This window comes from Amblyomma americanum, chromosome 11 (assembly GCF_052857255.1).
Source record: "Amblyomma americanum isolate KBUSLIRL-KWMA chromosome 11, ASM5285725v1, whole genome shotgun sequence".
Classification (NCBI taxonomy): domain Eukaryota; kingdom Metazoa; phylum Arthropoda; class Arachnida; order Ixodida; family Ixodidae; genus Amblyomma; species Amblyomma americanum.
Genome location: NC_135507.1, coordinates 4,318,184 through 4,339,094, shown reverse-complemented (window position 1 = coordinate 4,339,094; position 20,911 = coordinate 4,318,184). Strand labels below are relative to the sequence as shown.

The 20,911-nt window shown below is 46.9% G+C and overlaps 1 pseudogene across 1 annotated transcript in view; it reads left to right on the top strand.

Annotated features, from left to right (window-relative positions):
* Positions 1 to 11,653: 11,653 nt before the first annotated feature.
* The window catches only part of LOC144110877 (uncharacterized), a 36,204-nt pseudogene continuing 26,946 nt past the window's right edge, over positions 11,654 to 20,911 (top strand). Inside the window, exon 1 of the transcript XR_013309940.1 lies at positions 11,654 to 12,668. The product of XR_013309940.1 is annotated as an uncharacterized LOC144110877 (transcript). The remainder of the gene's footprint in view (positions 12,669 to 20,911) is intronic.

Below are 20,911 nucleotides of genomic sequence, written 5' to 3'. Positions count from 1 at the left end.
GTCCGGTTGGGTCCGGTTGGGCTTAAACCCCTTCGTTCTGGTTGTCACTCTCAACGAGCATGGCTGGGTAATTGATGATGCCTGTCATCTGGGTCTCCGTCTACGCCGCGCCGTCGAACGTGGAACCTCGTAGCACACACAAGGAATGTACCTCGTAGCACACACAAGGAATGTACCTCGTAGCACACAAGAAATGTCACACAATTAAAAAGATTGCATTAAGTTAATACATCGTAACATAAGACAGAAATGGCACTCCGCGTGGGACATCGATGTAAAAAAACAAACTACAGAATGTAAAACCAGTGTTACGTTTCGCCTGCGACGCGCGGTATAGCCGGCGCGGATGCAACGGACGCCGGGGCTTCGTTCAAAGTGGCGGTCATTTTGGGCCCGTTCAGTGCTGCCGTAACGCCTCCCGCCAAGCGCGTCCAGGCAGGTTTCAATGCCACGTGTCGTCGTGTGTGTGTGTGTGTGTGTGTGTGTGTGTGTGTGTGTGTGTGTGTGTGTGTGTGTGTGCATGTTGGTGCCCACGCTTGTCAAAGCGCGGCAGCCGGGGAGAGGAGCTCCCCAACTGGGAGGCGAGGAGGTCTGACCGGCGCCGGCCCGGCGGACGCGCACGTCACGTCTGAACATGTCAGAGCGTCGCCGTATCGGGCGCCTCATCCAACACCCTCTCAATGCTAAGGCCTCTCCACCGGCCGCGTGACGTCACGCCAAGGGACCGTGCAGGCCCCGCGCTCCGCGATTTCAGCGCGCCGCGCCCGTCTGCACTATTCGGGTACTGCCGTACGTAGCTGCCTTATAAGTGATTCCTTCATTTTCATTTTTGTCGTTGCTGCAGAAAAGAAATTCGCTAGTTTGTGCGCGCCTTAGGCTATCATTTTATCTGCTTTATATATTTTTTTTATTGCAGAACACCTTATTGTCAAGAAAGTTCGAGCTGCTAATACAGTTTTTTATAATAAACAATTTAGCATACGGCCGCCAATTTCGCATTATTGGTCATTATAATAAAAAATTGATTAGTTAATTTCAATTAATCATCTAATTATTAGGTTCTATCACGTACATGATGTCTGCCGTGCGGTAAAATCCATCCGCACAGACCGCACATGCGTATATCTAGTTGTTAAAGTAGAAGTTCGTGAACATTGAAAAAAAAAACACCGTCTACTGCGCATTGTGTTAGTTTTATTCTGTATTGTGTTTTGCTTAAAGCTTTCACACACAGCAATAATGACACTCACAATAATGTTGCGCTGTTGAGTATTTGTACAGCTAATCTGACCCTTACAATAAAAAACGACGAGACACCAGCAATGAAGTGTGCGCAAAGCATTTTTATTGCTTGGGAATAAAACTTACTTCTTCTTAAGCGTTGCTGCTTTCCGGGCTGCGGCCTTCTGCTGCGCATTGTCTTGTATGGCATCATTTCTTAGTTTGCAAAAGTTGTTTAGAACAACGTTGGTTGCAACGCGTACTACCAAGCGCAGGAGAGTTTGTGCAGTGTGGCCATTTTCACATGTCTCAATGTCGTGTTCGTCCAGGAGGGAAATCGTCGGTGAAATCACGACACCACGTTGATTTCTACAGGAGAGAAAATCTTCCGCGGTTGCTCCAAAAGACAACTTCTCTGCAACTAGTTTAGTCATCAGTACCATGTGAACTGTGCATGGCTGGGGAAACTTCAGCCCTCCTCTCGACAGGTTAGCTATCATGGCAGTATTTTCCGCTTCGATCTCTCGATTTTCAATCACCAATGTGCTGAAGCAAGCAGAACATGAAAGCTTCTTTAAAGCAGCATGAGCAGCGTATCCTGCAATGTAGACAATAGCATCCATGTCAGAGTGGGCGTGTGTAATATCGTCGTCGCTGACAGCCACAGAAAAGTTGCATGGGACAAGATCCTCACTTACGTCTTCAAACTCTGTTTCCTCGCGTGGAAATGTCAAAAGTTTTTGAAGACGAAGCTTCTTCTCACATTCGTAGAGCTGACGCACGGAAATGTGGTACTGTGATCCTGCCAGCTGGCGGTAACGGCCGAACCGGTCTTCTAGCGCATCCGTCTGAAATTTGCCCAGCAGTACGTACTTGAAGTGAAGTTCTTCTAAGCAGTAGCGCGAGAGTTCTACCAGAGAATAGCATGTCAGTCGCAAAGCACTGTGAGTCTCTTTCGTCAGCGAGCCACTGGTGATGTTTATTCTTGCCCAAGCGTCCAACCAGTCCACAACGCCGCTCAGGAAAGCTAACTGTGTGTCATCAACAGACCTTACAGGGTCTTGCATGCTGTCCCTTAGCCTCTGGCCTTTGCAAGGGGTCTTAACATTGACTATTTGCCACCATGTGAGGATAACGTCAATGAAAAGAGCAGTCGACTCAGCTTGAGGAATCTTGAACGCGGAACCATGTGTCCTGAGGGCATTTGAAACAAACTGATTAATGACGTCGAGAGCGAGCTTTACATTTTGCCGCTCCATTGAGGTTGGATTCACGGCTTTTGCGTTCAGTCTGTAAGCAGCCTTCACAAGCGACGTCTTCTCTGAAGAATAAAGCTGCCGCACAGCTGCGAAAGAAGCAGCTTTCATACGAGGAGGCCCTTCGGGCATTGCTCCACTCAAGTCCATTTCAGGGAAATAGAGGCATGTTCCAGGGTTTTTCTGGTTAATCCAATTGTTCCTAATGCACTTCAAGAGATGCACAGGATCGACCACGTAGAAAAGAGGGCGAGCGTTATCGGCTGGATGGGGATAGACAATGCTCACCTGAGGACTTGTAGCAAATAACGACATCATCTTGCGGTTCAGAGCATTGTTGTCCGTTATCACAGCGATAATTTTGAGCCCCATTTTCTCAACATTAATGATTATGTTCTTAGCATGCTCGTGCAAAATTTCTGCGCTCAGTTTGCTCACAGGTAATATGTGAATGACGTCCTTGTTTGCAGAAAGGAGTGATTGTACCATGAACACATGGGCTGTTGTTGCTGGTTCCGTTGAATGAACCGACGATCCTACTATTGTGCCCCCTTTGTAGTCGAAGTATGGTTTTATGTGGATCTCATCGATCATCAGGGTCACTGTCTTCTCGTGGTCTTTCATTGATTTGACTCGTTCTCGGATGTAGGAGAGACAGTGCGGTTGATTTTGCTCCACAAGAGGGTCAGCTTTGTAATTTGAGCAAACACGGCGCAGTGTGGAAGGATGGGGCAGAATGATTCTTGATGCAGCTCTTGTGAAGTGATATGCGTGAGGAGAAATTGAATTCAAAATACTGGCGAATACCAGCAGCTCTGCGCTATACACATGCTGTTTCGCGAGGAGAAGCTCTATCTGCTCAACCAGAAATTTCAGCAAAGAAGACTGTTCTTTCGTCGTATCACTGTCCTCAATGAGGTCTGCAAGCAGTGAACCGACAAACTGCAATACTTTAGTATGTTTCGACTCTTTCGTCACCTCAGGTATATTATGCAAGCCTATCTCGAGTTCTTCTAGCAGCAAGGACAGGCTGGAGGTGTCGCATACTTGAGCTGGCAGAATCCTGCCTGAAGGAAGCGACAGAAGCTTCACTCCATTCAAGAAAACAGAAAGTGACAGATCAGGGAGAACTACCAAGGCGCATTTCACATTAGGTGAAGGATCATTCTCGATGAGAAGGAACCTAACGCACTGCTCATCGACAGAAACGGTCCAGAATTTCGTGTTGCAGATTCCAGGCAACTTAGATTTGAACTCCTCGTAAGATGAAACTTTGTTTCTTTTCTGTTCAAGCTCATTAGACTGAAGTGACTTCCTCATAGCCTCCTGCAAAGCAGCGTTTTCCCTTCTTGCTTTTTTCGTCTCTGGCGATTCACTCCGTCCAGGCGTTGAGGACAAGTATTTTGGGCAGTTTGGAAAAACAGAAGGCGCAGCATCAATCTTCAACTGTAGCCTGTCACGCTTCACCTCTATTATTTTCCCTGTCAGTTCATCTTGGTGTGACAACGTCGTAATGAAGTCGCCTGCGTGGAAGTGCAGTTCACACACCTGCACGAGAAAATGAAGCAAGGCCATTCGCCATGACTCTCCATTGCCTAAAACACTAAGTAAAAAGAGTCTGAATAGTGAACAGCTTTTACATATTTACACAGCTTTTACACAAGCCTTATGCACATCCACAGAACTAAATGCTTCCTGGACAATTCATACATAAGTGTAAGAAGTGATATCATTGCCTACAAAGACAGCATGCCTTTCCGGGAGCGACAGCTCACAACTAAGATAATTACCAGCGCCTATTAAGCCAACACCCTCTCAATGCTAAGGCCTCTCCACCGGCCGCGTGACGTCACGCCAAGGGACCGTGCAGGCCCCGCGCTCCGCGATTTCAGCGCGCCGCGCCCGTCTGCACTATTCGGGTACTGCCGTACGTAGCTGCCTTATAAGTGATTCCTTCATTTTCATTTTTGTCGTTGCTGCAGAAAAGAAATTCGCTAGTTTGTGCGCGCCTTAGGCTATCATTTTATCTGCTTTATATATTTTTTTTATTGCAGAACACCTTATTGTCAAGAAAGTTCGAGCTGCTAATACAGTTTTTTATAATAAACAATTTAGCATACGGCCGCCAATTTCGCATTATTGGTCATTATAATAAAAAATTGATTAGTTAATTTCAATTAATCATCTAATTATTAGGTTCTATCACGTACATGATGTCTGCCGTGCGGTAAAATCCATCCGCACAGACCGCACATGCGTATATCTAGTTGTTAAAGTAGAAGTTCGTGAACATTGAAAAAAAAAACACCGTCTACTGCGCATTGTGTTAGTTTTATTCTGTATTGTGTTTTGCTTAAAGCTTTCACACACAGCAATAATGACACTCACAATAATGTTGCGCTGTTGAGTATTTGTACAGCTAATCTGACCCTTACAATAAAAAACGACGAGACACCAGCAATGAAGTGTGCGCAAAGCATTTTTATTGCTTGGGAATAAAACTTACTTCTTCTTAAGCGTTGCTGCTTTCCGGGCTGCGGCCTTCTGCTGCGCATTGTCTTGTATGGCATCATTTCTTAGTTTGCAAAAGTTGTTTAGAACAACGTTGGTTGCAACGCGTACTACCAAGCGCAGGAGAGTTTGTGCAGTGTGGCCATTTTCACATGTCTCAATGTCGTGTTCGTCCAGGAGGGAAATCGTCTGTGAAATCACGACACCACGTTGATTTCTACAGGAGAGAAAATCTTCCGCGGTTGCTCCAAAAGACAACTTCTCTGCAACTAGTTTAGTCATCAGTACCATGTGAACTGTGCATGGCTGGGGAAACTTCAGCCCTCCTCTCGACAGGTTAGCTATCATGGCAGTATTTTCCGCTTCGATCTCTCGATTTTCAATCACCAATGTGCTGAAGCAAGCAGAACATGAAAGCTTCTTTAAAGCAGCATGAGCAGCGTATCCTGCAATGTAGACAATAGCATCCATGTCAGAGTGGGCGTGTGTAATATCGTCGTCGCTGACAGCCACAGAAAAGTTGCATGGGACAAGATCCTCACTTACGTCTTCAAACTCTGTTTCCTCGCGTGGAAATGTCAAAAGTTTTTGAAGACGAAGCTTCTTCTCACATTCGTAGAGCTGACGCACGGAAATGTGGTACTGTGATCCTGCCAGCTGGCGGTAACGGCCGAACCGGTCTTCTAGCGCATCCGTCTGAAATTTGCCCAGCAGTACGTACTTGAAGTGAAGTTCTTCTAAGCAGTAGCGCGAGAGTTCTACCAGAGAATAGCATGTCAGTCGCAAAGCACTGTGAGTCTCTTTCGTCAGCGAGCCACTGGTGATGTTTATTCTTGCCCAAGCGTCCAACCAGTCCACAACGCCGCTCAGGAAAGCTAACTGTGTGTCATCAACAGACCTTACAGGGTCTTGCATGCTGTCCCTTAGCCTCTGGCCTTTGCAAGGGGTCTTAACATTGACTATTTGCCACCATGTGAGGATAACGTCAATGAAAAGAGCAGTCGACTCAGCTTGAGGAATCTTGAACGCGGAACCATGTGTCCTGAGGGCATTTGAAACAAACTGATTAATGACGTCGAGAGCGAGCTTTACATTTTGCCGCTCCATTGAGGTTGGATTCACGGCTTTTGCGTTCAGTCTGTAAGCAGCCTTCACAAGCGACGTCTTCTCTGAAGAATAAAGCTGCCGCACAGCTGCGAAAGAAGCAGCTTTCATACGAGGAGGCCCTTCGGGCATTGCTCCACTCAAGTCCATTTCAGGGAAATAGAGGCATGTTCCAGGGTTTTTCTGGTTAATCCAATTGTTCCTAATGCACTTCAAGAGATGCACAGGATCGACCACGTAGAAAAGAGGGCGAGCGTTATCGGCTGGATGGGGATAGACAATGCTCACCTGAGGACTTGTAGCAAATAACGACATCATCTTGCGGTTCAGAGCATTGTTGTCCGTTATCACAGCGATAATTTTGAGCCCCATTTTCTCAACATTAATGATTATGTTCTTAGCATGCTCGTGCAAAATTTCTGCGCTCAGTTTGCTCACAGGTAATATGTGAATGACGTCCTTGTTTGCAGAAAGGAGTGATTGTACCATGAACACATGGGCTGTTGTTGCTGGTTCCGTTGAATGAACCGACGATCCTACTATTGTGCCCCCTTTGTAGTCGAAGTATGGTTTTATGTGGATCTCATCGATCATCAGGGTCACTGTCTTCTCGTGGTCTTTCATTGATTTGACTCGTTCTCGGATGTAGGAGAGACAGTGCGGTTGATTTTGCTCCACAAGAGGGTCAGCTTTGTAATTTGAGCAAACACGGCGCAGTGTGGAAGGATGGGGCAGAATGATTCTTGATGCAGCTCTTGTGAAGTGATATGTGTGAGGAGAAATTGAATTCAAAATACTGGCGAATACCAGCAGCTCTGCGCTATACACATGCTGTTTCGCGAGGAGAAGCTCTATCTGCTCAACCAGAAATTTCAGCAAAGAAGACTGTTCTTTCGTCGTATCACTGTCCTCAATGAGGTCTGCAAGCAGTGAACCGACAAACTGCAATACTTTAGTATGTTTCGACTCTTTCGTCACCTCAGGTATATTATGCAAGCCTATCTCGAGTTCTTCTAGCAGCAAGGACAGGCTGGAGGTGTCGCATACTTGAGCTGGCAGAATCCTGCCTGAAGGAAGCGACAGAAGCTTCACTCCATTCAAGAAAACAGAAAGTGGCAGATCAGGGAGAACTACCAAGGCGCATTTCACATTAGGTGAAGGATCATTCTCGATGAGAAGGAACCTAACGCACTGCTCATCGACAGAAACGGTCCAGAATTTCGTGTTGCAGATTCCAGGCAACTTAGATTTGAACTCCTCGTAAGATGAAACTTTGTTTCTTTTCTGTTCAAGCTCATTAGACTGAAGTGACTTCCTCATAGCCTCCTGCAAAGCAGCGTTTTCCCTTCTTGCTTTTTTCGTCTCTGGCGATTCACTCCGTCCAGGCGTTGAGGACAAGTATTTTGGGCAGTTTGGAAAAACAGAAGGCGCAGCATCAATCTTCAACTGTAGCCTGTCACGCTTCACCTCTATTATTTTCCCTGTCAGTTCATCTTGGTGTGACAACGTCGTAATGAAGTCGCCTGCGTGGAAGTGCAGTTCACACACCTGCACGAGAAAATGAAGCAAGGCCATTCGCCATGACTCTCCATTGCCTAAAACACTAAGTAAAAAGAGTCTGAATAGTGAACAGCTTTTACATATTTACACAGCTTTTACACAAGCCTTATGCACATCCACAGAACTAAATGCTTCCTGGACAATTCATACATAAGTGTAAGAAGTGATATCATTGCCTACAAAGACAGCATGCCTTTCCGGGAGCGACAGCTCACAACTAAGATAATTACCAGCGCCTATTAAGCAATATTTCAGAGTCTTACCCTCGAATGCTCTGTAGGTGTGAAATCTTACCCTCGAATGCTCTGTAGGTGTGAAATCCTTCCGTGGAATGGCTCGCAACCAGGCTTTTCTTCGTACTTCGTCTCTTGGGAAGCAATAAACACGTACTTTGGGACCATTCTGGTAGTTCCCGCGGCACCCGGGAACACAGCACCGGCCCATGTTTCACGAAGTTGCACTCGCTACACGGCAGGCAATCAGTTTCCCATTCGTGCGCTAGCACAGGTACGCACGCCACACAAGAAACGGCCACACGAAACAGACACAGCCGTGCGAGGAGCGAACGGAAATGCACCCAACGCCAGGCTGAAAGACTCAAGCAGCAGCTAGACGCTCACTGCAAGACTGCGTTCGTGTCTGTGCTTGCCCGGGCAAGCGCGAGCACATCGAGGGAGACAACCGAGCGGAGCGGAGCCGCGCTTGGTGAGCAGCCTGACCGGACACTTGGCGTGACGTAGCGCGTGTGGAAAGGAGGGCCTGGAGAGGCCTGAAGAAAGTATTTAGAGGGTGTTGCCTCATCCCAAGCCGTTCCTTCTTGCCCTCGACTCCGTGGGTATAAAGGGAGCTGCCCCGGACGCCGGAGAAACTTCGATTTCTTCCTTCGAGTAACGTGGTCGCCCTGACCGGCTGCTCTTTTGCGATGCCAGAATAAACAAGTTGTTCTGTTGCCAGTCGACTCATCCTTTGCCGGGACCTTCGGATGTTTCCAGCTTTGCCCCAGGCCGCCAGGCCAACGCTACCCTTGGGACTTGCAACCCATTTGCAACACCAGTTATAAGTGAATGGAAGTCCTGCATCAACCAGGAACGTTTTAAGGAAGTGATTATCTGCCGTCTTCGTAGAGGACACACGCACCTCACACACAATTTCCTGCCGACAAAACAAGATCAGCCTGTTTGCGAAAAATGCGGACATGAAGTTACGATTAACTCCATTTTAATTACTTGTGCGAAACTGGAAAAACTAAGGAAAAAGTATTTTACTTAGTTTTATAACGAACAAATTCCTTTCCATCCCGCACGGCTTTTAGGAGATGATGCAATTGTTGATATATCATGTGTTTTTAGCTTTCTTAACGAAACGGGATTTCTCAAGAGTCTAAATTTTTACTCACTGGTTTGTTTGAATTTTAGTATACCTCAGCCACTTTCTCATACCTGAGAAGACTGAGGCTTTTATTTTGATTGGTTGGGAGCTTCGATATCCTTGCGCAGCCAAGGAGAGGTACTGAGGTTACCCAGCCGTCTTTAAAGCTTTTACTGGTAGTTATTTCTAAAATTTGTGTATGTGTTCACTGAGTAGTATTAACGTTTGAGGGCCTCTACACCAGGAATGACTCTTACGTTTCTATAATATTCATCAAAAGACTTTTCTTATACCTTGCTATTGGCGCATGATGGCCTCAGTTCCCCATGTGCATAAAACCCAACACAAGACCCACAGCTTTTGCAAGCTGCAGTTTTTATCTCTCTACCTTTGAAGAGGTTGAGTAAAAAACCACATGGAGAGGAAGTCTTGTGTACAATATAGAAAACTTGATCTTCGCAAGGGCAAGAGAAAATGTGCTGCCGCGAACATGGGTATGCGATATATGATTAAACTTCATCTATCGTTGTTGTGCACAACGATTCGAAGATCGGTCCTACTCGAGTCAGTTTTCTGCTATAAACATTACGACCGTGCTCATATCCCAGCATAGACTTCTTTTACAACCTCGAGCGCGAAGAATTTTATACCGGGCAATCAGCGTGCTTTGGTTATTTGCATAAAAATGCTGTACAGACATCGCTTATATTAAAGGTAATTACATTTGTAATACGTTACCAAGTATTACGAGCGGAGGTCGGCAGCTGTCAGCATACTCACGCTGTGCTGTAAACAGAAATTTAGGGCATTACGTTTTAGGAGCACATGAAATCATTATGCAGTTTGTTCAATCATTTTCTTATTTCTAGATTATTATCTGAATCTCTCAGATTAATGCAACATTCACCTCGTTACTTGTTAATTCGTATGATCCGCTGTACGTGTGCGCATGAACTCAATTATTTCTTCCAGCAAATGGAAGCGCTTCTCTGGAACTGTCATTTGTATTTTTTTCACGCAACAAGAGGAGCAGGTTTCCTTTAACTGGATTGCGCTCTTTCGCATTTCAATATTTTAGTAGCCCCTCTGCTACGTAGCAGGTCTGGCCACCGTTTTGGTCAGTTGTTCCGCAATCGCCGGGGACAGAGGGCGAAAGGTTATTTGTTGTACTGATATAGAAGTTTGTGGCCAAGTATTTCAACAGAGTGGCCAAATCCTTTCTTATGAGGGAGCGTGTTATCGGCTCTGAGCACCGAGATCAGGCCGAACTCCAGGCCTGGTTGTGCAAGTCTATCGACACGCGCGTATTTTTTCTTATTCTTTGGACATTCAATGGCACCGGGATTCAAACCGCGGTGCTCTTTCGTGCGAGGCTGATGCTCAACCTCTGCGCCAACTCTGCTGCATAGGGCAGGCAGTGACCCTGATCCATACGACGAAAGTGATATAACTAGAACAATCGCAATCAGTGGAGCGCATTTGGCCGGTATTTTCTGAAAATGAAATCAGTTTACTAGTATATTTAGAGGTAAAAGTATATAACAGCTATACATTACCGGTTCTCATCTATGGGGCTGAAACGTGCCGGAAATGAAATGGGTTCAACTTAAATTGAGGACAACGCAGACAGTTATGGAGAGGAAAATGAAAATTGTTGCGTTAAGAGAAAGGAAGAGGGCAGAGCGGGTCATGGAACAAATGCGGGTTAATGACGTCCTAGTCGAAACGAAGAACGAAGAAGAAGAAGCCAAGAAATGGGCTTGGGTAGGGCATGTAATATGAAGACAAGATAACCGATGGTCGTTAAGGGTATCGAACTGGATTCCAAGACAAACAAGCATAGCAGGGGCGGGAGAAAGTTAGGTGAGTGGATAACATTAAAAACTTTGCGGGTATTAGGTGGCCGCGCCTTACAGTACAGGGTTAATCGTTGAGATAAGGGAAAGGCCTTTGTACTGCAATTGGCGTAGTCAGGCTGGTGATGTAGTGGATCATAGACCTGTGGGACGTGCCCCCACAACTGCAAGTGCAAGCTGTAGGCGAGAACGAGGAACTTTTCGGTTGCGGAACCGACCGCAAGCGGGTTGTAGAACTTCCACTTCCTGAACGCAGAAGTTCGGGAAACACACTACTTGATAACGCCAAAACAACACAATGGAGGGCGGACAACTGTGATAGTTAGCCCTCTAACTGGCGTAACTAGATATTTCATAGGTCCAAGTTCACGGCGATAATGGCTTTTTTTATGTATTCCCATGTATTCCCATAAGGGTAACGGAGTGGGTTCCAAGAGAAAGTAAGCGTAGCAGGGGGCGGCAGAAGGTTAGATGGGCGGATGAGATTAAGAAGTCTGCAGGCAAAGGGTGGATGCAGCTGGCAAAGGATAGGGTTAATTGGAGAGACATGGGAGAGGCCTTTGCCCTGCAGTGGGTGTAGTAAGGCTGATGATGATGATGATGATGATGATGATGATAGCATTCATTGGAAGTGACGACCGTTGGAGCTTCGATAAGAGGACCGACGGAAGTCTGCTTGCAGAGATATTTTCCTGCGAGAACCTCCTAATGGAGGAGGCCTTTAGAAGTGGTGCTCGCGTAGCGTCAATGTGCATTGCGCTCTGCACAACCTTTGTGATGTCCACCTCTGCGCAAGATGCGACTCTCCGACACCCAAGGGCCATCGACGCTTTCGGGCTTTCCTTGTTCACGGAACACCGTTCCGCGAGGCAGGGCCACAATTATTCTTTTCTCCAGCGAGCGTTAACATCAGCCTGGGACTCCTGTATGCCGGCGCTCGGGACAAGACTCTTTCGGGGCTTTCCTCTGTTCTCGGACTCGCTGATGCTGGAATCGTCTACAGGAACGCTGTGTTGTCTGCGTGCTAGTCGCTCGCCGAGGTCTTCGAGCGCCGCTTTGGACATAGTGAACATAGTTCATATTAAGCAGGGCGCTGAAATCCTGGATCAATGTGAGCGTGAGGTGGCCCAGTACTTTTATGCGGAGGTACGCTCGGTAGCATTCCAACGGGATGGCTCCAAGGTTGCCGCCGAGATCAACGAGTAGGTGAGCAGCAAGAAGAACGGAAAGACTCTCAGAATCCTGGGAGGCGCACTGCCAATGAACAGCATGGTGTACGTCATCAACGCCGCATACCTCAAGGAGAGCTGGCGGAAAAAAATTCCCAGCCAGGGAAACGAAGCCGATGCACTTCTACAACCACGGTACAGACGATGTCAAAGTCCCGATCATGTCGGTTCGTCGGAAATTCTCTTACGTTTACGTAGAGGATGTAGGGGCCAGTGTCTTGGCAATTCCTCATGCAGGAGACAGGTTCAGAATTATAATTGTGCTTCCCTGTAGGAGGACAGGGCTTTCAGATGTTGATTCTCTCCTCACAGCTGAAGTCGTGGAAAAGCTGGTCAAAGATCTCGCTGTTCAGGACGCCCTTCTTCTGCTCCCGAAGTTCAAGCTTGCGACCGACTACGACCTAGTGACCTCACTCCGCAAGCTCGGCCTCGAAAGTGCGTTTGACAGCAGAGCAGTCTTATCGGGAATCAGCCCTGCGAATGACCTTACGGTGTCCGACTTAAAATACAAGGCCATGATCGAAGTAAACGAAGAAGGAACCATGGCAGCTGCATTCATATCAGTTCGTTTGTCGAACAGTCGTGCGCCATCTTATCGTACACCCCCCACGATCTTTCGTGATGATCATCCTTTTTGTTTTTCATTTGTGACAGCGTCGGCAATCGTGCTCTGTTCGTGGGGGCCGTCACGAAGGTCTAAATGAGCCGTGTCAATTTCAAGGCGTTATAAGTGTGGTGTACATTACTTCGAACATGCTCTGGAGTTGTTAGGTGCCTTTACCTTCATTTGACTAGCAGAAGCCTGCATGTTCCTTCAAATGACACCATGGATAACCTGCGAATTTGGGATAAACTTTTTTTCGCTCTCTTCCCTTTGAAATGACAAAGATATGTGATTATTAATTCTTAAATAAACTACCGCTTTAAGTTCTCACGATCGAATGCTGTGCCCAAGAGCATTTATTGGACTGATGGCTGTAAAGATTGCAGCGTTTATACTCTTTTGACTGAACTGTTGCGTCAGGTTTAGAGCTAATCGACACGTAGAAAACTAATTCTTGTGTGTGTATAGTGTTGGTTTCCATTTCCCGTGATATATCCTTTCACTGACGCAAGTGGAATGTTACTTATTCGTCCGGTTTCTATGATGGGAGGACGGTGACTGTCCACCGCATTCAGAATTACCTTCTGGCTAGCTAGTTGGTGCATTTCGTTAATTTTAAGCTATTACATCAAATCATTGCAATTATGCTCATTACTTTGTCTTGTTTGTTTCACACATTTTGAAAATCACTGCATTTGGAACTTCCTTGCACAAAGAAATAAATCAGGAGGTAGCCGTGCGTTCATGAATTTCATTTCTAAACGTGAGAAGAGGCCAGGATTGGAGCGAGTTCGCGTGGGTGTTTGCCTTGGCAACGCCTTTTTGCAAGATTGAATCATGGACGTTTATCAATTCGCGGGCGCATGCCTATACTAAGTTGGATTTTTCAAAGCAGAGAGAACGTTCTGTACCTTTCCATTAGGCTCATTCATTGCAGAAGGATTTGTTTGTGAGCTAGTGGTTACAATCCCGGGAACAAACTCTAGGAACAAATTTTGCATACTATAACACCCATCACAATCATTCAGGTACTGAAATTTGGTGGTGAATCCGTGCACCGAGATTTTTCTTTAGTTCGGCGACTGAAGAGGCCATTTGGCTGGGGCCCAGAATCACTTAAAAGGCACTGAGGATCGTTTTTAATTGGGCCCTAGCGCTTGATAACCGCTTTCAGATGTCGAGGAGGTTACTTTCAGGTAAAACCAAGTGGTTAAAAGCTAGAAAAAAAACGGTTTATGGTTTATTATTTTAACGTCTCAAAGCGATTCAGGCAATGGGGATGCCGTAGTGGCGAACCCCGGATAATTTCGACCATCCGAAGTTCTTTACCGTGCACTAGACATCGCACAGCACATGGGCCTCGAGCATTTCGCCTCCATTAAAATGCTTCCCCAGCGGCCGGGATCGAACCCGCGTCTTCCGCGTCAGCAGTCGAGTGCCATAGTCACCCAATGCGGCGGCTGTTAGCTGCTTGGACACAGTGTAGTGTGTGCAGACGCCGAAAAGAAGAGATAAATTGCTGGAAGAAACATGCATTTTATCTGCCGAAATGACAAGACTGTGGGTTACGACGAATAAATGATAGTTTTACTGCAGCTAATTGCGATGCTTAGAAACAGTTGTGTAACGTGGCTTATAAATCGCCGCATTGCAGAAAGTCTTAAATAGCGCCTAGTTTTTAACAGCTGCCACGTCAGTAAGGATGTACTCAATTCGTCGAAAGCCAGGGATCACGTAGATTTAAGCGAGAGTAAATTGTTTGATGTTTAAGTTCATTTCTTAATTCAGTCCATTTCTAGCTGTCACGTTCCGTATAGGGTTTTGCATTTGAAATACAATGGCAAACTGACGAAATACATAATTATACTGGTGGAAAAATGTCGGAAATATTTTTGACGCATGCGACGGCGACATCGCATCTGTAAACGGCTTGCTGCCAGCTAATTAACTCAGCACTGCAAAGCTTGAAAAACTTCGTTGGCAGCCTATTATGTTGGAACACCTAGGAGTGAAAAATTTCATAATTATACACTCCTACAGTGACCATGAGGATAAAAGTGTTAACATGTCGGCGAACGCTCACTTGAAGTATCTTGCAATAGTAGTCATACACTGCCGGCGTTGAATTACCATCGAGGTGAGAAAATGAAAACCTGGTTCCAGGCAGGCGACTATGGTTACTACGTGGTCATTTAGCGACGGAAGAGCTCACGCGAGACATTTAGAAGCCTGGGACTGCAAAAAAGAAGCACAGCGCAGACGCTCACTATACGCGATTCGCAGTGAGCATGCTGCTTTCTCCGTCGGAAGGGTAATCCTCGAGGCACCTTTACTAGTTACCGCATTGTGGCGCTGCTATCTTTCTGTACGCGCTCCGTAGATTATCTATAGAGTAACATACACAAAACTTGGTATGACGTAGGCAGCACTGTATAGCGTAGTATGCACAGTCGCCTTTGGGAGATCGGTGCTAAGAGCTAAGATGCATTCTCAAGACACAGCAGCAACGTCCACTGAAGCGAAGCAGGAAAGGCCTGGGCCAGGTCTTCGCTTCTTTACTGACCTCCGCAGGGGGCTCGAGCTTGGGCGTGGTGGTGACGACATTGACGTCATCTTCGGTCAGCAACTCAGGCCTCTTGGGCAGATCCAGGATGCACGTCTGGTCCAGCAGCGATGTCGCCGACCGCGCAGGAGACAGAGGAGGGTTGGAAAAAGGCAGGGGGGTCACGCTAACGGCGCAAGCCATGACGGAGACGAGGTGACCAAGGCCTGAGTGGAAGCCTGAGCATCCTCGGCCGGCACGACGACGGCGCCCTCAGAGATGTTCCTTTTGAAGCCACGCCTCCGCACGAAGGCGATATAGTTGACGTAAAGGTCAGGGTCCTGTAGACCCTGCAGTCGTGCGCCGGATTGAGGCACTTTACGACATACTGCGAGAGATCATGTATCCCCGGAACGGCCGGTACGGCATACATAGGATTTCGTCGAAGGTCAGCGAAATACAGTACTTTCCGGGATGCAACTGGCATCGTTGCATAAGGCGCTCCATTCCTCCCGCGTTTTTTTTTTCTAAAACAATTCGCAGATAACTCTACGCGATATATGTTGCACACCGCTACAAGTCGGTGCAGTGGAGAGGGATTAATAAATTCGTGTATCTGTACAGGTGAACTTCGACGACGGCAGCTACGAGGGGAGACAAAATTTGTGAATATAAAATATAATCAGGACAAAATGATATGGATTTGAAACGATGCAGAACCTATTACATTGCGCGAGGTGGACTGCGTGGTCACGTCCCGTATTTCGCATTGGAATTGCAAAATTAAAAAAAAAACATTTATGAGCTAAAAAACACACTGATACACTATCAGGCAGCAGACCGTTGTGCTCATTCGAGAGAACTGTGAATTCTGAGCCGCACCGGGATTGCCGCGCAGCGCTCACATGTCGGGTACGAGAGACAACCATTAGGCTATGCTGCGACAAAGAACGAAAACCAAAGGAGACAACGCGGCGGGGGCAGCTTTTCCACGTGCTTTGTCGTCATCTACGTTTCCCATGTGATCATTCTTTCAAGGTCTGAAGACTGAGTTGATACTGTTCGAAATTTTTACACAATGGTTTAGAAATGTCAGGCTGTCTACTGGCTGTCTATTCCCAATATTTTTAAAATCTCTGTGAGCGCAGATTGCAAGGAGTTCTATGCATGAAATGCTTGGTGACGGGGCTTATCAGTTTCATATCGAAAAGGTCGTTAAGATTATTTTAATCAAGGCGCAAAGAATGGCGCAGAGAACACAGTGTTTGCAAACAAAGCGGGGGGTTCTCGTTAGGCCCGTTTCACATGCATGCGATTTTCGCCCGCGACACTGCGAATTCTGTCGGTCTGCGACTTGGGAGAGCCGTCGGTCTAGTCACAGACGGCTTGCGATCGAGTTCCGTCCGGTTGGTATTCAGTCGCAGTGTCGGTGTTTTCGCTCTACGACTGACCATTGGGGAACGCCGAGACGGCGTGCGACGTGCGGTCACGTGGGAGCTGTTACCGCGGTGGAAGCAAAACTGTTTATTCTACTGAAAACATACGGAATAATGCCTTGCATCTAAAAATACGCTGGTCATAGAATAATCAACACATTGCGTGTGGCGTTTCTGTCGTGTTTAATAATGGGTTGCCTATGCAAATATCAAGCAACCTTGCCTGTTCCTCCGACCGAATTCGTTGTGTCGGTGTTGCATGTGAAAGCACTGACCGAAAATCTCACTGCGGCCTCACCGGCCACACCGGATATTTTCGGTCCAGTCGCAGCATGTGAAACTGGCCTTAGGGGGATCCGACTGGGCGTGAAAAGTAGGCTTAGCGCCATTAGGAATGCATGCAAAAAGTTTTCAAAGCAGTATTTTGATTTCTCAGTGCACCTATGATGTCGTCGCTTCGTGAAAGACAACCAGATTCACCCTAGAACAGGTTCTGCAAGTATGAAGCGCCATTCCAAAGGTAATGTATTTTTAAAACAGCGCACATAGAGGTGGCTTTCAGTTAACAGTTGTCGGGTGCTTTGATAGTGTGACAAAATACGCTTCGGCATTTCTAAGCTATCTTTTTAAAATGCGACGATAAATGTGCGTTGTGAAGCCGGACATACCCTCGAAAGGAGCTCTATCCCGTGGGTGTTTCACCGAATAGCGCAAGCTTCTCTTGTAGTCTGACGTTTCTGCCGCGCACGCTACCTTCTCTCGCAAATACTGCGTTTAAACGATAGCAAGGTTGACGCTGGAGACTAGAGTGGGTGAAAAATTTACGGGAGGCTAGAATCACTGAAAATTTTTCAGTGACTCCGGAGGCGGCCGGGTGTATCGTCTGCGTAGCCTTCGGCCACAGTGCGTGGTTCTATTTCGTGCGCCTTGCATGGCGTTTCAGAACTACCTTTTCAGGTAAATTTTCTGCGGTGGCATGACTCGGGATACTTGTAGCTAGTTTGTTCTTTATTTAGTGTGAAAAGTGCTACGTGATGGAGCTAGAGCACCCAGCCCCTGGGGCACATTGGCTATAGCCTGCAAAAACATTGGCCAGCCAATGAACATAAGATCTTTTGGTGTGACAACATACAGCGACCATGATGCCACTGAGAAAGAAAATCCCGTCCATAGCTTTGGTCTGTTAAACAAAGGCATGGTGTTTCTTTCTGCACGTGTGGTCACAAGTAAAATTCTGCTTTTGTATGCCACAGCCTGCGCAATAGCGCCAGGCGTTGTATGGAGGCTGCACGCGATCTATAAATGCGATTGAGAGGCTCGAGACGCCATCAATATCATGCTACCACCAGTGGACTAATCGTAGGGCAACGCCAGATTTGAAAGTCAGATGACGCCCAAATAAGCAAAATGGCCAACCCCCGAAAATTCCACACGACCTCCAAAATTTTGGAACCAAGCCCAGAAAATGGAATCAGGTAGATTAGTGGGTTGGATTAGTAAATGCCCTATGATAATTCAATGGCAGGTACTCGGACATCCTAGGTGATCACTAAAGCATACCAAAAGAGTACAATGAAACCGGTTCCAACCGGAGTTTTCACGGGAAAACCGCAAGAACAACATTACATGCATGGTAGAACTAGAGCAGGCAAGCTAAATGCTATCGCATCTTTCAAAGAATGCGGTTAAGAAGGCCCCCAGGTTTTTTCCTAAGGCACAAAATAATCAGATAAGTTTAATCAATGAGAATTAGCGTTTGCTTTTTCCTTCAACTTGAACTTTCCCTTCCCTTTTCGTGGGCTTCAGAAGCAGCGCCCCGCTCACCAAGGCCGCGTTGCCGCCGTGTTGCCACGGCAACTCGGCTTGCGTCACAAACTCGGGCCCCGACCATGGCCGTGATGATGATGATACTAGTCACTGGTCTCCGGCGCTGCGGCGGCGGACCAACGCTGCGCAGCGAATGCCGCATTTCGGCAACGGCCACTCGCGGTGGCTCGAGCAAGCGTGAGACCAGCTGCCAGACGATGGCTTCCTCTCACGGTTATCATTCCTCGCTATCAAGATTTATCTGCTGGGCTTGTTCTGCAACGACATATGCAGAAGAAGCTTCTTTCTTACAAGTCCTTTCAAAACATCACAATAAAAAAAATATACCGGTCGCTTTGTCATGCCATGCGGGAAGAGAATTCGCGGCAACTAGCTGCCGCAGAAAAATTTCGCTGCGTTCAGTTTTTCACGCCACGTTAAAGAAGTAGCGGCTGCCGAAGACGCCTCGGCGCTGCTGTGTTCAGTTGCGCCGGGAAAATTTGCGTGAAGGTCCGAAAGCCGGCGTGTTTTCGCTTCCTAAAGAAGCCAAACGTCGCGACAAGAGGATTCAGGCTATTCCTCGCGGGGGATTCACGCCAACAAGCTCTTCAAAGGTAAACACCACTGAAGTTAACTGCTGTCGCGCTCCATGCTGGAAACCCATAGTTAACTGCACTTACGGGTGTAACTGCTAGTTGGATAGAAAAAGCAAGTGCGAAAGCGCCGATATGAATTCAGAAGCCCAATCTACGCTGGCCGCCGCTTTAGGTTATGACTACGTGTTGAAGGTAGTAGAAAAGATTACCTAAGCTCGCCGTATGTGAGTGATACGTACTGACTAGACCAAATGACTCGCCAGTGATGGTAACGGCAGTACAGTGCAACTGTTAAACATGATCAATCGTAGTGCGTGGCAGACTCCGGAGCTTTTTTTTTCTAGTGGGGGGACAGATCTTCGGGTTTTTTATTCTTTGTTTATTCCATGTTTTGTTTAAGTGCTTATTCAATTTATTTACTTTTTGTTTATATGTTCATACTTCGCTGTTCAAAAGTGTATATGTAATGCTTATCAAACTTAAATTGAAATGGGCAACTTTCTACATATACAGATCTACACATAAAAAGTGATCTGCATTAAAAGAGCTTGTTCATACTGTTTCAATGCTAATGATCATGCTAATGAACAGAGCTCACTCAATTAACAATTTCTTTTGGACATGATTGGTTTATGTTACTGAAATTAAACGTTTTAAGGCTGGCTATGAAGGCAACGAGCTCAGCCCCACTGTGCTTTACACTTGTAACGTCCTAAAGTTGAAGCGTTTGTCAGGAACCTGATCTGAGTCCAAGAAGTTGGAGACTTGAGGAGGGGGGGGGGGGGGGCGCCGCCCCCTCTGGAGAAATGTTAGGGGTGCGTGGTTCAGGTGTTCACTTAGAGCGAGGCAGTGGTCGCGCCCTGCCTTCTAAATCACCTGCTCCTCTTCATCGTGATGGGGACAGGGCTGGCGACGAGGTGGAAAGGGGAACACGTGTTACTGTGTAGGCACTGTTCGCTTATTTTGATATGGCCAGAAAGCCGCGTCCGCTCCGGTTGCTTAACATGGTCTGAGCAATGCCGAATGTTAGACTGACCGTAGAATCAGCACACCGTGTACAACTCCATGGAGGTAATAATGGGGACGATCATTCCTCCAATGTACGTATCATTAAGGTTGAATACATACTGCCCCCCCCCCCCCCCCCCACCGCGTGAATTGGCGCAGTATTCATTGTAAAACCATCGCGTAAACTGTCGCATTGTAAACTATCGCAACATAATTATGAGAACACATACTTGTTCCAAAACTTCGATTTCTATGAATGCAAAGGGGATTCAATGCAATGCCGGTCATGCGAAATTGAAAGCACAGAGAAAGATAAACAAGAACGTGCACGTTCTTGTTTATCTGACGTTTCTTTCTCTGTGCTTTCTCTGTTTAGGCGGGATCGTATTTCTTGTCATTGGGTGAGCGCTGTATGCAATTAAATATGGAGCGAGGCATTAGCAAGAAGCTTAGCAGTGCTTACATAGTCAAGAGTTCGACCAGATTTTGTCTGTCAGGTATCTGAACTGAAACGAAGTCACTAACCAAATCAAAGAAGGTGTGGAATGTTGTGGAACTCGCACGGGTAAACAAGAGGCCCGTACGGGATACAAAGCTAAAATGTCATCATCTTTGATAGGCACAATGACTGCATTTTTATTGCGAAAGCAATACTACGCCAGGTCTAACCGTCCGTCGCGTATGCTGTGCTCCCCCCCCCCCCCCCCCCCCCCCCCCCTAGCCGGCGCTGCGCTTGGCAGGTGGTGTGACGTTAGCTCTCTCCGTTGCTATGACGACACGTGACGTCAGCTTGCCCCCGCCACAGCTAGAAGGG